The sequence below is a fragment of the Haematobia irritans genome, chromosome 3, assembly GCF_050003625.1.
Source record: "Haematobia irritans isolate KBUSLIRL chromosome 3, ASM5000362v1, whole genome shotgun sequence".
Taxonomy (NCBI): domain Eukaryota; kingdom Metazoa; phylum Arthropoda; class Insecta; order Diptera; family Muscidae; genus Haematobia; species Haematobia irritans.
The window spans coordinates 157,473,978-157,492,896 of NC_134399.1; the positions used below are offsets into that span (position 1 = coordinate 157,473,978).

At 23.4% G+C, this 18,919-nt stretch overlaps 1 protein-coding gene across 2 annotated transcripts in view; it reads right to left on the reverse strand.

Moving 5' to 3' along the window:
- The window catches only part of mgl (low-density lipoprotein receptor-related protein megalin), a 752,690-nt gene that overhangs the window by 508,637 nt on the left and 225,134 nt on the right, over positions 1-18,919 (reverse strand). The gene's annotated exons all lie outside the window — the stretch shown is intronic.

The following is an 18,919-nucleotide window of genomic DNA, read 5'->3' on the forward strand; positions in this document are numbered from 1 at the left end:
TATAGAAAATTTTGTAAAAATGTTTGTTTCCATTAAAATTTTGTTACAATTTTATTTCTTTGAAAATTTTGCCAAAATTTTATTTCTATAGAAAATTTTGTTAAAATTTTATTTCTAAAGAAAATTTTGTCAAAATTCTATTTTTATAGAAAATTTTGTCAAAATTTTATTTCTATAGAAAATTTTGTAAACATTTTTGTTCCCATAAAAATTTTGTCAAAATTTTATTTCTATAGAAAATTTTGTCAAAATTTGATTTCTATAGAAAATTTTGTCAAAATTTGATTTCTATAGAAAATTTTGTCAAAATTTTTGTTTCTATAGAAAATTTTTTCAAAATTTTATTTATAGAGAATATTTTGTCAAAATTTTATTTTTACAGAACATTTTGTCAAAATTTTATTTCTATCGAAAATTTTTTCTAAATTTTATGTCTGTAGAAAATTTTATCAAAATTTTATTTATATAGAAAATTTTGTCAAAACGTTACGTCTGTACAACATTTTGTCAAAATTTTATTTCTATAGAAAATTTTGTCAAAATTCTATTTTTATAGAAAATTTTGTCAAAATTTTATTTCTATAGAAAACTTTGTAAAAATTTTTGTTTCCTTAAAAATTTTGTCAACATTTTATTACTATTGAAAATTTTGTCAAAATTTTATATCTATAGAAAATGTTGTCAAAATTGTATTTCTATAGAAAATTTTGTCAAAACTTTTGTTTCTATAGAAAATGTTGTCACAATTTTTGTTTCTATAGAAAATGTTGTCCCAATTTTTGTTTCTATGGAAAATGTTGTCAAAATTTTAGTTCTATAGAAACTTTTGTCAAAATTTTTGTTTCTATAGAAAATTTTGTCAAAACGTTTGTTTCTATAGAAAATTTTGTCAAAATTTTATTTCTATAGAAAATTTTGTCAAAATTCTATTTGTATAGAAAATTTTGTCAAAGTTTTATTTCTATAGAAAATTTTGTACAAATTTTTGTTTCCATTAAAATTTTGTTAAAATTTTATTTCTATAGAAAATTTTATTTGTATAGAAAATTTTGTCAAAATTTTTGTTTCTATAGAAAATTTTGTCAAAATTTTATTTCTACAGAAAATTTTGTCAACATTTTATTTCTATTGAAAATTTGGCCATAATTTTATTTCCATAGAAAATTTTGTCCAAATTTTTGTTTCTATAGAAAATGTCACAATTTTATTTCTATAGCAAATGTTGTCAAAATTTTTGTTTCAATAGAAATTTTTGTCAAAATTTTATTTCTATAGAAAATTTTGTCAAAATTTTATTTCTATACAAAATTTTGTCAAAATTCTATTTTTATAGAAAGTTTTGTTAAACTTTTATTTCTATAGAAAATTTTGTCAAAATTCTATTTTTATAGAAAATTTTGTCAAAATTTTATTTCTATAGAAAATTTTGTAAAAATTTTTGTTTCCTAAAAATTTTGTCACAATTTTATTTCTATAGAAGATATTGTCAAAATTTCATTCTATAGAAAATTTTCTCAAAATTTTATTTTTATAGAAAGTTTTGTCAAAATTTTATTTCTAAAAAATGTTGTCAAAATTTTTTTGTATAGAGAATTTTGTCAAAATTTTATTTCTATAGAAACGTTTGTCAAAATTTTATTTCTATAGAAAATTTTGTCAAAATTTTATTTCGTTGTTGTTTTTTGCCAACTGCACTCAAATCGATGGTTTGACAGTGGCATGGGAAAAGAGATATGTTTGTTTCGAATTTATTTCGGCATAAGCCGGCTATCATGCAAAACCTTTTTGCGGAAGGTTCAAGTGTGGTTCATTGTCGGGTTTAATGAACTATCTGAATTTATTCTGATAATTGGTTGATAGTTTTGCTGCAAGTAGAGGATGCTGATGAGGAATGTGGTAATTCCGAAACGTGCGTCCATCCAACCATCTTGCAGTCTATAGGGCTTTGCCCAAATAAATTTGACAAACATTCTATTCCTCTGTTGGTTAAGCTACACTCGTAGTTTAGTCAATGCATGGTTTTAAGCTCCAATCAAAAAACAACAACAATGCTTAAAGAACAAAGCCAACAATAACAAAACAAAACGAATGAAAATTTTATTTTTATAGAAACTTTTGTCAAAATTTTATTTCTATAGAAAATGTTGTCAAAATTTTATTTCTATAGAAAATTTTGTCAAAATTTTATTTCTATAGAAAATTTTGTCAAAATTTTATTTCTATAGAAAATCTTGTCAAATTTTTTTTTCTATAGAAAATTTTAGCAAAATTTTATTTCTATAGGAAATTTGGTCATAACTTTATTTCTATAGAAAATTTTGTTAAATTTTTTTGTATAGAGAATTTTGTCAAGATTTTATTTCTATATAAACTTTGGTCATAATTTTTTTCTATAGAAGATTTTGTCAAACTTTTTTTTGTATAGAGAATTTTGTCAAGATTTTATTTTTATAGAAAGTTACTTCTGTAGAAAATGTACCATTTAGTTGGAGAAGAATATTTTGAAAAATCTACGAAAACATCAAAAATTCTACCAATCTACCAAACAGTAAAAATCTACCAATTTTTGATAGAATACTACCAACTGTGGCAACCGTCTTCAAGAAGTGATTCTGAGTGGAGTGGTATATTTTTATGGTAGGCAGGTCACTAGGTAGTTTAGGGTATAAATACGCCCTTCTTGATTTCGCTAAGGACATTTGCATGCAATTCAACCTCCAATATTTTCCTTCAAAATGCAAAAATTTCTTCATTTTATGATGTAGATCGGTTAGCATGCAATGTATAGTGTTTACCAGATTTGCTTGAAATTTGAAATCAGCATATGTTTTAGGTCGCTATATGCCGATATCAGTTTTTCATCAATCATATCAACAGAATTTTTTACCCGTCTTGATGGAAAATTGATATTGGGTCCATAAAGGGATACACTAAACATCTGAATTATCTCCCAATTTTTTTTTTTTGTGGAGTGCATGTGACTACTACGAATTTCAATTTATTATTTAATTAAAATTGGCTGAGATTAATATTTTCCAGATTGAATTAATTTGATTCGATTCGATTCGATTCAATTTAATTTAATTTATTTTTTTGTTTTTTGTTAAAATCATATTAAAATAGAGCACATATTTAATATACCCACAGTTTCAATTTAAATTAATTGAAAATTTTATTTACATTTAATAAACAAAAATTCTAATAAATTTATTTATGAAATTACAAAAAAATGAAACCAAAAATTTACTTTAAATGTGAAATGATCACCATTATTTCTATTTCCTTTTTTGTAGAGGGTCATTATAAGGCCATAAAGTTTTGTTTTTTAAAAACTTCCTTCATTCCTAAAAACTCAAATCGGAATAACCATTTCACCATGGTTTATTCGGTAACCTTTTGCTAACCTGAAAATTACCTTAAGTCATTAAGGTTCTGGTCACTCGTAAGCCTTAAATGAACATTCACAGACTAAAACACTAAAAACTAGGCTAACTAAAAGAAAATGCAAATAAGTTTTAAGGCTCCAAAGGTGGTCAACCAAAACGAGAGAGATAGGAAAGTGTGTAAAAAAGTTAAAACTAAAAAAAACACAACTCCATGGCCCCAAGGACATTTTGAATGTTTATCCTTCGTTTTTGCCATTCAACATTTTCTAGTAACGGAAATTGTTAAAAGCTTTTACATTTATGCTTTATTGTTTTGCAAACAACAACAAAAAAAAAACTAAATTCGTTTTCATATTTTTGTTCAACTTTTTCCAGTGAAACGCAAAAAAAAATCCCACAGCAATATATTGGGCTGAATAGTAGTCGATAGGTTTATAGTGGTCGTTTGTTTTTTTTTCGCTTAGACTTTATTCATGTGCGTATATGTCTAAATAATGCATTATTTGATTTTAAGCGGTTTTATAGCAAAACTATAAATTATTTATGGTAATTGTTTAGTTTTATACAGTTTATTAATGTGGGTAAAAACAAAATATTAAAAAAAAATTATTTCTACAAAAATGGATACTGTATCGATGGTCCCTATGATACCTTCCAGACTTAAAACGAATTATGATTTCATTGATAATATAAATAAGCCAGTTTATTTAATTATATTTTGTTTTGAAATTGTTGTTGTTATTATAAATACAATTTAGTGTTCACTCAGTAGGCCCATAGATGAGTCACTTAGACAACCGGCACTGAGTACGTGCCTCGCTACCTGACTGACATTCTCTGGGACAAAAGTAATATAGTAACTGCATCGTGTCAGCAGACCTTTATCTAATGCCGGTTACTACTTACTCCCTCTAAGCGCACAGCCGACTGACTGATTTTGAATATATCACACGCAGGCAGGGCTGCCAATAAAATTTTAAGAAAAATCGTAACTTCTTCCCCAAAAAATCATCATAATCGGCACTTGCATTTTAAAAATTGTAAAAAAATCGGGAATTTAAATAATTTTAAAATAAAACATATGTTTTGGTAACGTATTCTGAGTACACCCAGAGAAGGAATATGATCACCTCAAACATGTTTTAAGAGCAAAATGTTATTTTTGGGTGGTGACCATGTAACATGGTTTTCGCAACCATGTTATTTTCTCGGAAATCATGTATCTGATCTCGGCAAGCAGGTTATATTTGACGAGAAAATAACATTTTAGTGACAAACATGTTACATGGTCACCATACAAAAATAACATTTTGCTCTTGAAACATGTTTGAGGTGATCATATTCCTTCTCTGTGTGTAAGCATAGCCGAAAAGTACGCGAACTCCATCCAGTAACTATTTGCATATTCTAAATTCCAGCTTCCCCACATTAAAAACAATAAATGCATCCAGATTTTATATCCCAACCCACATAGTAGTTAGGATATAATAACTTTGATCCGAACAAAAATGTGCCCACCAGAAATATTGATTTTAGACTCCATAAAACATACTGATCGCCTCAGAATCATCTTCTGAGTCGATCAATTCGTATTCGTCCGTTCATCGGTCGGTCTGTCTATGTATTGCTCGCAGGATTCCGGTCTAATTCTTTTGATGAAACTTACTTCAGTGCTTTTTTTGGCACAAGGACGAGCGCTATTGAATTTGGAGAAAAATCGGATCATATATCTGTATAGCCCGATTTCAACCAATGGGGTCGTGTTGAGCCTATTTACTAAACGGTCGTCTTCAAATTTAATGCAAGGTAATTAGGAACCCTTAAAGTAAGCAACATTTAATAAAAATCCGTTCAGATTTCGAATTCACTCGATTTTCCCAAATTTTTGAACGGAGTAAATACCGTCATTTTCGAGGCAAAAATCGGAAACTGCTATTTTTGAGTCAAAATCATCAAAATGCCGATAAATCGGCAAAATTGGCAGCCCTGATCACACGCCTTTTACAACAAACATGATCGCAATGAGTAAAAGCTGTTTCCCACCACTGTTGTTATTCTCAACTCTCTTTACTTGTAACAAAAACAACATAGCCAACCTAGAGACAATAGTTGAGTGGCTATTCTCGTTGATAGGTGATAGCTTTTACAATCAGTTTGGCAGTATTTGGGATTTTTCCCCAAATATTTTTTCGTTAATGGGAACGAAATTTCAGAGTTGGGGACTTGGGAATTTCCATAAATTTGGGGATTTTTATGGGGATTTTTTTACGAGAAATTGGGTTAAGCTTTTTTAACAAAATTTTACTTCTATAGAAAATTTTGTCAACATTTTATTTGTATAGAAAATTTTTAAAATTGTAACAAAGTTTTCTACAGAAATAATTTTTTCATAATTTTCTATAGAAATAACATTTTTACGACATTTTCTATAGAAATAAATTTGGCAAATTTGGCCGAGAACCTTCTTCGGAAGGTTCAAGTGTATTTCACTTTGGGTTGAGTGATTTACCCGAATTTATTCTGATAATTGGTTGATAGTTTTGCTGCAAGTAGAGGATGCTGATGAGGAATGTGGTAATTCCGAAATGTGCGTCCATCCAACCATCTTGCAGTCTATAGGGCTTTGCCCAAATAAATTTGACAAGCATACTTTTCCTCTGTTGGTTAAGCTACACTTGTAGTTTAGTCAATGCATGGCTTTAAGCTGAGATCAAAAACAACAATAAATAAAATTTTGACAAAATTTTCTATAGAAATACAATTTTGTAAAAATTTTCTATAGAAATAAAATTTTGACAAAATTTTCTACAGAAATAAAATTTTGACAAAATTTCCTAAAGAAATAAAATTCACAAAATTTTCTGTACAGAAATACAAGACTGACAAAATGATCTATAAAATTTTGCAAATATTTTCTATAGAAATGAAATTTTGCAAACATTTTCTATAGAAATAAAATCTAACAAAAAATTTTCTATAAAAATTAAGTTTTGACAAAATTTTCTAATGATATGAAATTTTGACAAAATTTTCTAGAGAAATAAATTTGACAAAATTTTCTAATGAACTAAAATTTAAACAAAGTTTTTTACAGAAATAAAATTTTCACAAAATTTTGACAAAATTTTCTATAGAAATAAAATTTCGACAAAATTTACTAAAGAAATAAATTTCACAAAATTTTCTATATAGAAATACAAGAACGACAAAATGTTCTATAAAATTTTGCAAATATTTTTTCTAGAAATAAAATTTTGCAAACATTTTCTATAGAAATAAAATTTGAAAAAAAATTTCTATAAAAATTAAATTTTGACAAAATTTAATCTAACAAAAAATCTAACAAAAAATTTTCTATAAAAATTAAGTTTTGACAAAATTTTCTAGTGATATGAAATTTTGACAAAATTTTCTAGAGAAATAAATTTGACAAAAATTTTCTAATGAACTAAAATTTAAACAAAGTTTTTTACAGAAATAAAATTTTCACAAAATTTTGACAAAATTTTCTATAGAAATAAAATTTCGACAAAATTTCCTAAAGAAATAAATTTCACAAAATTTTCTATATAGAAATACAAGATCGACAAAATGTTCTATAAAATTTTGCAAATATTTTTTCTAGAAATAAAATTTTGCAAACATTTTCTATAGAAATAAAATATGAAAAAAAAATTTCTATAAAAATTAAATTTTGACAAAATTTTCTAGAGATATGAAATTTTGACAAAATGACAAAATTTTCTATAGAAATAAATTTGGCAAAATAATAAAAAAAAATAAAATTTTCACAAAATTTTGACAAAATTTTTTATAGAAATCAAATTTTGACAAAATTTCCTAAAGAAATAAATTTGACAAAATTTTCTATATAGAAATACAAGATCGACAAAATGTTCTAAACAATTTTGCAAACATTTTCTATAGAAATAAAATTTGACAACAAATTTCTATAGAAATCAAATTTTGAGAAAATTTTCTATAGAAATAAATTTGGCAAAATTTTCTAATGAACTAACATTTTAGCAAAGTTTTCTACAGAAATAAAATTTCCTATAGAAATAAAATTTTCATAAAATTTTCTATAGAAATAAAATTTTGACAAAATTTTTTACAGAAATAAAATTTTGACACAATTTTCCTAAAGAAATAAAATTGACAAAATTTTCTGTGCAGAAATACAAGATTGACAAAATGATCTATAAAATTTTGCAAATATTTTCTATAGAAATGAAATTTTGCAAACATTTTCTATAGAAATAAAATTTGACAACAAATTTTCTATCAAATTGAAGTTTTGACAAAATTTTCTATAGAAATAAAATTTTGACAAAATTTTCTATAGAAATAAAATTTTGACAAAATTTCCTAAAGAAATAAATTTGACACAATTTTCTATATAGAAATACAAGATTGACAAAATGTTCTATAAAATTTTGCAAACATTTTCTATAGAAATAAAATTTGACAAAAAATTTTCTATACAAATTAAATTTTGACAAACTTTTCTAGAGATATGAAATTTTGACAAAATATTCTATAGAAATAGATTTGGCAAAATTTTCTAATGAAGTAAAATTTTTACAGAAATAAAATTTTGATAAAATTTTGACAAAATTTCCTAAAGAAATAAAATTGACAAAATTTTCTATAAAAATAAAATTTTTACAAAATTTTCTATGTAGAAATACAAGATCGACAAAATGTTCAATATAGAAATACAAGACCGACAAAATGTTCTATAAAATTTTGAAAATATTTTCTATAGAAATAAAAATTTGCAAACATTTTTTATAGAAATAAAATGTTTACAAAATTTTCTATAGAAATAAAATTTTGACAAAAATTTCTATTGAAATAAAAAAAACAAATTCTATAGAAATAAAATTTTGACAAAATTTTCTATAGAAATACAATTTTGACAAAATTTTCTATAGAAATAAAATTTTGACAAAATTTTCTATAGAAATAAAATTTTGACAAAATTTTCTAAAGAAATAAAATTGACAAAATTTCCTAAAGAAATAAATTTGACAAAATTTTCTATATAGAAATAATAGATTGACAAAATGTTCTATACAATTTTGCAAATATTTTCTATAGAAATAAAATTTTGTAAACATTTTCTATAGAAATAAAATTTGACAAAAAATTAAGTTTTTACAACATATTCTAGAGATATTAAATTTTGACAAAATTTTCTATAGAAATAAATTTGGTAAAATTTTCCAATGAACTAAAATTTTAACAAAGTTTTCTACAGAAATAAAATTTTGATAAAATGTCAAAATTTCCTAAAGAAATAAAATTGACAAAATTTTCTATAGAAATAAATTTGGCAAAATTTTCTATGTAGAAATACAAGATCGACAAAATGTTCTATAAAATTTTGCAAATATTTTCTATAGAAATAAAATTTTGCAAACACTTTCTATAGAAATAAAATTTGACAACAAATTTCTATAGAAATAAAATTTTTAAAAAAATTTCTATAGAAATAAAATTTTGTGAAACATGATTTTTTGTTTGATAGTTTTTTGGTAAAATTTTCTCCAAATTTTGATAGATTTTAATTGGCGCAAGTGTCAACCGTGCATATATCCCGATGATGTTTCATCAGGAATATCTCAAATTTTATGGAAATTTGCCTATCCAAAATAGTTTTCTTTAAACTTACAAAATATCTCCCTATTCTAATTTGTTTTGCTTATTAAAATTCCAGTTCACCTATTTACTGTAACTAGTTATCTCTCTTGATCTTAATGAAGACCTAATAAAACCATGCATTTCCGTTTCTTCGGAAATTACTTTAGGCCTTTAGCAAAAGATGCAAAGGCATATCATGCGAAACCGCATACTAGCAATTTAAGCAAGGCAAAATGGGGAATTCAAGAGGGAATTACTGGTGTATCCTTCCATAGAAACTATTAATAAGGCTCTCCAGCCCCTAGTTCACAACCACATTCTAGTAGAACATGGTAATAAAAACAAAGTCAAATAGTAGTACACCCCACCAAAAAAAAAATTGTGAAATATTCCCCCATCACAAGTGAAATTTTCTCATATGTGGTTGCTTCGTAATGTTTACGAGCAAAAACAGTTCTTATACTCATATGCGTTAAATCCTTAGGCAAAATTTAAATTATTTACAAAAAGTCGACAAAAAAAAATAGTTCTCATTTTCCTAGGACGAGTATCCTTTTTAAGGACTATGGTAAGAAGCATATAAGGAAATCACAAAACAACAAAAACCGAAACATTTCGCAAAACATGCCTTATTGAGGTCTACATGTTTCACTGCAGTAAATAAAAAATAAAAAAAAAAAACAAAAACAATAACCTCTGAACTTTGTGAGAAACTTTAGTTTTAACTTTGAATGTAGTTCTTGAACCATAAGGCCATGACGAACCATGAATTGTGGCAATGTAACAGGACAATGTTTAATTTTTGTTCTAGTGGGGTTTCTTGGTTTTTCCCTATGTTTGTATGTTTTTTTTTTTTTTTTGCTAAGTTTTGCTTCTTGTTTCGAGAAAAAGTTTCCTAATGGAAGTAAACAATTTAAATGCAAGTTACTTTTTAATATTTTGCTATAAGGAAAAAAACTCTATGTTATAAACATTTCACAGAGGAATAGAGGAAAAAATGAAATATGAACTTCACTTAGTTAAGAAAATGAAAACCCATTAAATAAACTTAAAACATCCTTATGGTGTGAGTTTGTAAATATGGATTATATTCAAGTTAATTTCAATTTAAAAAGTAATCCAAAGTGAATTATTTTCATATACACAAAGAAGGAATATGATTGTCGTGATCAGGCGTATAATTGCTTAATAAAAAATACCGATATGCGCCCAGAAAAAGTGCCTTCGAAGCTAAAGGAAAAAAAAGTTAATCGATTTAGTTTAGCCATTTTATTTCCATTAAGTTAAATTTTTGTGTGAAATAACGAAATTTGCTTGTTTCTGTAAAAAAAATCCTTAACTGAAAGCCGTTAGGAATAGTTCATTAACTAGAACAAGGCATGGAATTTTACAAATACTGTTTTCTTCGCTGGGTATAAGAATTTACTACCGAACAAGATAATTTTATTACCTGATAACAAAGCATTCGTAAAAATAAACAAAACCCGAACTAAAACCAAGTTTCCTCAAATTTAGTAAAATTTCTTATTATTTAAAAACGAAGGTAAGCAGTTCTAATTTTGAAGTAAATGTTTACCACAAATATGTAAGATTTGTCCAAATGAATGTAAAAAGTTCAATAAAATAAATCCATATATTTCTATAGAAAATATAGAAAATATTTGCAAAATTTTATTCATATAGAAAATTTTGTCAAAATTCTATTTCTTTCTAAAATTTTGTGAAAATTTTATTTATATAGGAAATTTTGTGAAATAAAATTTAGTCAAAATTTTATTTCTAAAGAAAATTTAGTCAAAATTTTATTTCTAAAGAAAATTTAGTCAAAATTTTATTTCTATAAAATTTTTTTCAAAACCTTATTTCTATTAAATTTTTATATTACTTTTTATTTGTTTGAAAAATTTTGTTAAAATTGTATTTCTATAGGAAATTTTTGTCAAATTTTATTTCTATAGAAAATTTTTGCAAAAGTTTACTTCTATAGAAAATTTTGTCAAAACTCTATTTTTTTTTAGAAAATTTTTACAAAAATTTTATTTCTAAGGAAAATTTTGTCAAAATTCTATTTCTTTAGAAAATTTTGTCAAAATTCTTTAGAAAATTGTCTCAAAATTTTATTTCTGTAGAAAATTTTGTTAAAATTCTATTTCTTTAGAAAATTTTGTCAAAATTCTATTTCTTTAGAAAATTTTGTGAAAATTTTATTTCTATAAAAAATTTTGTGAAAATTTTATTTCTTTAGAAAAAGTTGTCACAATTTTATTTCTTTAGAAAATTTTGTCAAAAATTTAATTCTAAAGAAACTTTTGTCAAAATTTTATTTCTATAGAAATTTTTTCAAAATTTTAATTCTATTCAATTTTTTTTATTACTATTTATTCCTTTGTTAAAATTTTATTTCTTTAGAAAATTTTGTCAAAAATTTATTTCTAAAGAAACTTTTGTCAAAATTTTATTTCTATAGAAATTTTTTCAAAATCTTAATTCTATTCAATTTTTTTTATTACTATTTATTCCTTTGTTAAAATTTTATTTCTTTAGAAAATTTTTACAAAATTTTATTTCTATGGAAAATTTTGTCAAAATTCTTTTTCTTTAGAAAATTTTATCAAAATTTATTTCTGTAGAAAATTTTGTCAAAATTCTATTTCTTTAGAAAATTTTATGAAATTTTTTTTCTATAGGAAATTTTGTGGAAATTTTATTTCTATAGAAAAAGTTGTCACAATTTTATTTCTTTAGAAAATTTTGTCAAAATTTTATTTCTAAAGAAAATATTGCCAAAATTTTATTTCTATAGGAAATTTTTGCAAAATTTTACTTCTATAGAATTTTATTTCTATAGGAAATTTTTGTCAAATTTTATTTCTATAGAAAATGTTTGCAAAAGTTTACTTCTATAGAATATTTTGTCAAAACTCTATTTTTTTAGAAAATTTTTACAAAATTTTATTTCTATGGAAAATTTTGTCAAAATTCTATTTCTTTAGAAAATTTTGTCAAAATTTTATTTCTAAAGAAAATATTGTCAAAATTTTATTTCTATAGGAAATTTTTGTCAAATTTTATTTCTATAGGAAATTTTTGTCAAATTTTATTTCTATAGAAAATGTTTGCAAAATTTTACTTCTATAGAATATTTTGTCAAAACTCTATTTTTTTAGAAAATTTTTACAAAATTTTACTTCTATAGAATATTTTGTCAAAATTCTATTTCTTTAGACAAAATTTGTCAAAATTCTATTTCTTTAGAAAATTTTATCAATATTTTATTTCTGTAAAAAATTTTGTCAAAATTCTATTTCTTTAGAAAATTTTGTGAAAATTTTATTTCTATAGGAAATTTTGTGAAAATTTTATTTCTATAAAAAAAGTTGTCAAAATTTTTTTTCTTTAGAAAATTTTGTCAAAATTTTATTTCTATAGAACATTTTTTAAAAATTCTATTTCTAATAAATTTTTTTATTTCTATATATTTGTTTAGAAAATTTTGTCAAAATTTTAATTCTATAGAAAATTTTAGTCAAATTTTATTTCTATAGAAAATATTTGCAAAATTTTATTTCTATAGAAAATTTTTACAAAATTTTATTTCTATAGAAAATTTTGTCACCATTTTATTTCTATAGGAAATTTTTGTAAAATTTTATTTATATAGAAAATGTTTGCAAAATTTTACTTCTATAGAAAATTTTGTCAAAATTCCATTTCTTTAGAAAATTTTTACAAAATTTTAATTCCATTAAATTTTTTTATTACTATTTATTTCTTTAAAAAATTTTGTCAAAATTTTATTTCTATAGGAAATTTTTGTCAAATCTTATTTCTATAGAAAATGTTTTATTCCTATAGAAAATTTTGTCAAAATTCTATTTCTTTAGAAAATTTTGTCAAAATTCTATTTCTTTAGAAAATTTTTACAAAATTTTATTTCTATGGAAAATTTTGTCAAAATTCTATTTATTTAGAAAATTTTATCAAAATTTATTTCTGTAGAAAATTTTGTCAAAATTCTATTTCTTTAGAAAATTTTATGAAAATTTTATTTCTATAGGAAATTTTGTTTCTATAGAAAAAGTTGTCACAATTTTATTTCTTTAGAAAATTTTGTCAAAATTTTATTTCTAAAGAAGATTTTGTCAAAATTTTATTTCTATAGAACATTTTTTCAAAATTTTATTTCTATTCAATTTTTTTATTACTATTTATTTCTTTGGAAAATTTTATTCCTATAGGAAATTTTGTGAAAATTTTATTTCTATAGAAAATGTTGTAAAAATTTTATTTCTATAGAAAATTTTGTCAAAATTGTATTTCTTTAGAAAATTTTGTTAAATGTTTAGTTCCATAATATTTGTTTTTTTTTTCTAAAAACTTTATTTCTCTAGAAAATTTTTACAAAATTTTATTTCTATAGAAAATTTTTAAAAAATTTTATTTCTATAGAAAATTTTTAAAAAATTTTATTTCTATAGAAAATTTTTACAAAATTTTATTTGTATAGACAATTTTTACAAAATTTTATTTCCATAGAAATTTTTATCAAAATTTAAATTCTATAGAAAATTTTGCCAAATTTTATTTCTATAGAAAATTTCGTCAAAATTTTGTCAAAATTTTATTTCTATAGAAAATTTTGTTACGGAAAAAATTCCCAAAAAATTCAATAACAAAATTCACACAAATTTAATTTTCTGCTCTCTCTCTCAACTACATTGAATTAAATTTTATCTCTATGGTTATTAGATGAGGTATGAATAGCCATTAATGGCACAAATTGTTATTTGGTGCTACAACTTAATTTAATTTAGTTGTTGAATTGTTCTTTGTAGTTTCTCTAATTAAAGTTTTTTTTTCTTATGCCATTACAACGGTAAGGAAGTAGACACAGAAACTAAACCTGCATACAATTTTTTGGTCGGTAATGATTTCTTAAGGCTCAAAAAAAAGTTTCTTTGTTTTCGATTTTTTCAAAAAGTTTAACAGTTTTTGCCTTTAAGGATATCCGAGAATATCCGTCTGATCTCGTCCTCCTCCGTCTGACCGTCTGTTATTTGCTATAGTTCCTTGGGTTGTGTGTGTGTTTGTAATCAAACAAATCTCATTAATTGCGGCAGACTTTAGACGGAAATAAACAAACCAACAGTTAATTACCAAGGGAGATGGCAATTTGTGTATAAAGTTTTTCTTGTCCCCAGGAAGAAGAATAAAGAAAAGTTTTTTTTGTGTGATTTTATTTTTTCCCTATAAAAATAAAACCTAAATCTGCAGTTAGGAAAACTTTTGTTAGCAAGACAAATGGTAAGTTGATGTTTTTTTTTTATTTAATTTTTTGTTCTTATTGTCTCATTCTTTTGGATTAATGATGTATGACATAGCCGTGAATAAACATATTTGTTTAGGATTTTTCAGAAGTTTATTTTTTTTTTGTGACAGAGGAAGATAATGTGGTCATCTTTCAATATCGAATATAGTTAGTATGAAATTTCAGAAAAAATAAGTAAAGTAGAAAGTAGAAAATTTGCTATTGAAATAAAATGTTCACAAAATTTTGTATAGAAATAAAATTTTAACAAAATTTTCTAAAGAAATACAATTTTAACAAAATTTTCTATATAAATAAAAATTTGACAAAATTTTCAATATAAATAAAATTTTGCAAAAATTTTTAATAGAAATAAAATTTTGACAAAATGTTTTTAGAGAAATAAAATTTTAACAAAATTTTCTATAGAAATAAAATTTTGTAAGAAATTTTCTATAGAAATAAAATTTTGTCAAAATTTTCTATAGATATACAATTTTGAAAAATTTTCTATAGAAATAACATTTTGAAAAATTTTTCAATAGAAATAAAATTTTGAACAAATTGTATATAGAAATAAAATTATGAGAAAATTTTCTATAGAAATAAAATTTTTACAAAATTTTCTTTTGAAATAAAATTTTTGAGAAAAATTTCTGTAAAAATAAAATTTTTGAGAAAAATTTCTATAAAAATAAAATTTTAACAAAATTCTCTATAGAAATAAAATGTTGACAACATTTTCTATAGAAATAAAATTTTGTAAGAAATTTTCTATAGAAATAAAACGTTGTCAAAATTTTCTATAGATATACAATTTTGAAAAAATTTTCTATAGAAATAACATTTTGCAAAAATTTTCTATAGAAATAAAATTTTGAAAAAATTGTATATAGAAATAAAATTATGAGAAAATTTTCTATAGAAATAAAATTTTTACAAAAATTTCTTTTGAAATAAAATTTTTGAGAAAAATTTCTATAAAAATAAAATTTTAACAAAATTCTCTATAGAAATAAAATGTTGACAACATTTTCTATAGAAATAAAATTTTGTAAGAAATTTTCTATAGAAATAAAACGTTGTCAAAATTTTCTATAGATATACAATTTTGAAAAAAATTTCTATAGAAATAACATTTTGAAAAAATGTTCTATAGAAATAAAATTTTGAAAAAATTGTATATAGAAATAAAATTATGAGAAAATTTTCTATAGAAATAAAATTTTGGCAAAATTTTCTAGAGAAATAGAATTTTAACAAAATATTGTATAAAAATAAAATTTTTACAAAATTTAGTATAGAAATAAAATTTTTACAAACTTTGCTATAGAAATAAAGTTTTCACAAAATTTTCATTAGAAATAAAAATTTTACAAAATTTTCTACAAAAATAAAATGTTGATAAAAAATATTCTATTGAAATAAAATGTTGACAAATTTTTCTACAAGAATAAAATTTAAAAAATATATAAACAAAAGATTGAAAAAAAAATTCTATAGAAATAAAATTAAAATAAAATATTCGATTGAAATAAAATTTTGACAAAATTTTTTAGAGAAATAAAATTTTGACAAAAATGTATATAGAGATCAAATTTTGAGAAAATTTTCTATAGAAATAAAATTTTGACAAAATATATATAATGTATATAAATATATACAAAATGTATATAGAAATAAAATTGGGAGAAAATTTTCTATAGAAATAAAATGTTTACAAAATTTTCTTTTGAAATAAAATTTTTGAGAAAATTTTCTATAGAAATAAAATTTTAACAAAATGTTCTATAGAAATAAAATTTTGACAAAATTTTGTATAGAAACAAAATTTCGACCAAATTTTCTATAGAAATAAAATTTTGACAAAATTTTCTATAGAAAAAAAATTGACAAAATTTTCTATAGAAATAAAATTTTGACAAAATTTTCTATAGAAATAAAATTTTGACAAAATTTTCTATAGAAATAAAATTGTAACAAAATTTTCTATAGAAATAAAATTTTGAGAAAATTTTCTTCAGAAATAAAATTTTAAGAAAATTTTCTATAGAAATAAAATTTTGCGAAAATTTTCTGTATAAATAAAAATCTTGCGAAATTTTTCTGTATGAATAAAAATTTGAAAAAAAATCTATAGAAATAAAATGTTGACAAAATTTTCTATAGAAACAAACTTTTGACAAAATTTTCTATTGAAATAACATGTTGACAAAATTTTCTATAGAAACAAAATTTTCTATAGAAAAAAAATTTTGAAAGAAATTTTCTTTAGTAATAAAATTTTGACAAAATTTCCTATAAAAATAAAATTTTTACAAAATTTTCTATAGAAATAAAATTTTTACGAAATTTTGTATAGAAATACAATTTTAACAAAATTTTCTATAGAAATAAAATTTTGAGAAAATTTTATATAGAGATAAATTTTCGACAAAATTTTCTATAGAAATAAAATTTTGAGAAAATTCTCAATGGAAATAAAATTCTGATAAAATTTTCTATAAAAGACATTTTGAGAACATTTTCTATCAGTTCAGACAAACTTTTCCGCCTTAGACCACGGGCATTGCAAGAAGGCTTACCACGCGTCAATGTCGAATAGGAGGTCCCTCGTTTCATTTATACTCCACAATGACCATCAAGATCTTCGAATCCCAATCCATTGAACTTTTGCGACTGGTCCAATGTGCAAGAGTATGGGAGCCACCGTGGTGCAATGGTTAGCATGCCCGCCTTGCATACACAAGGTCGTGGGTTCGATTCCTGCTTCGACCGAACACCAAAACAGTTTTCCAGCGGTGGATTATCCCACCTCAGTTATGCTGGTGACATTTCTGAGGGTTTCAAAGCTTCTCTAAGTGGTTTCACTGCAATGTGGAAGGCCGTTCGAACTCGGCTATAAAAAGGAGGTCCCTTGTCATTGAGCTTAACATGGAATCAGGCAGCACTCAGTGATAAGAGAGAAGGTCACCAATGTGGTATCACAATGGACTGAATAGTCTAAGTGAGCCTGATACATTGGGCTGCCACATAACCTCACCTAACCTAACCATGGTTAGGGAATGGGCCAAAATACCGCAGACATGCGTTGGTGTAAAGTGTGATGGCTTTGTCGGTCATTTGATGGCCATAAATCATGCCAAACGTAGCCAATTGAAACAAATCTAAACTGATTTTAAAATTTTATATTTCCGAAAAAAAATAATAATATAGCCTATAAAAAAAATAATATAGCCTATATTTGAAGCGCTTTTATCTTAAATCCAAAGATTAATTTTTCAAATAATTTAAGGACGATTTCTTTAAACCAAAAATATTTTTTTTTATTTTATGTAAATTTTGCCTTAGTTCAAAGTCGTGCCACTTTAACGGAGGGACACAAATTTTAAAAATGTATGTCCTTAATTTAGAAAAAAAATGTTGTAGCAAAGATTATAAACTTTTTTTTAATAACAATTTATAAATTCCATAATAATTATTTAATAAAATGAAATATTCTTCCATGTTAAAAGCCCAAACAATTCCTAGCTAATAATTTCTTGTTTACCAAACAAATCGATATGTGTCTCCTCAAAAAAAAAAAAATTAAAACAGGGGTAAAAATTACTTGCGCGATTTTTTGTTTTGTCTGCTCTTCTCTTTTCTGTCTTATTTTAATTTTCTTTATTTGCAAGTCAGCCAACCCGGCCCGGTAGGTGTTGAGTGAACAGCCAGATCTTGCATGGATTACCACCATTATGCATTAAGTGCATTTAATGGCCAACCAACGCATTCACTGCTCTAAAGTGCATTTTTTTCCATTGGCTCTATACAGATTGAAATACATACCTAAAAATAAAAGAGAGCGAAAAAAATTGTTTTCAGTAAAAAATTGAATTTTATGGGGGTAGATATTTTATTGTTAATTGAAAAGTGTTTTTTTTTCTTATGTATTTATAAAACAAGCTACGCGAGAAAGGGCTAGATGCACCATACATAGAGAGAAATATAGTCAGAGAAGCTGCATTTTTTTCTAAAGTTGAATTTGGCTTACTTAAAAAGAACTTTAATAATCAATAGTCTGTAGCTATAGTTATTGTTAGACTGGCATATAAGTCGGGTAAATTTTTGGTTGAAAATTCTTACCGAGATTTGAATTCTCAAAGTATCTTAAAAATCTCTTTTTACAATTTCCCTTTTTGCCATATGAATCACATACCAATGACCCATTAAAACCATATGCATTGACATTTTTATGGAAAATACATGAAGAAACTAACAACTAGAACAATGTGAGTAAAAAAGTAAATGTTTTATAACTTTTAAGTGCCATTAGTTGCTGCCTGTGCCGAATAGTACTCAGAACCACAACACATTTAGGTAAAGGGAATTTATATCGAGAAAATGCGGTTTTTTATACCCTCGCTACTGTTCTGTCAAGGCAATAACCGATAGCCTAGGGGGTTTGTAACTTTCAGAAGCAGATAAATTATGAAACGAAATTTTAAGAAAATTTTTTATAAAAATAAAATTTATACAAAATTTTCTATAGAAATAAGATTTTGAAAAAATGTTATATACAAATAAAATTCTGACA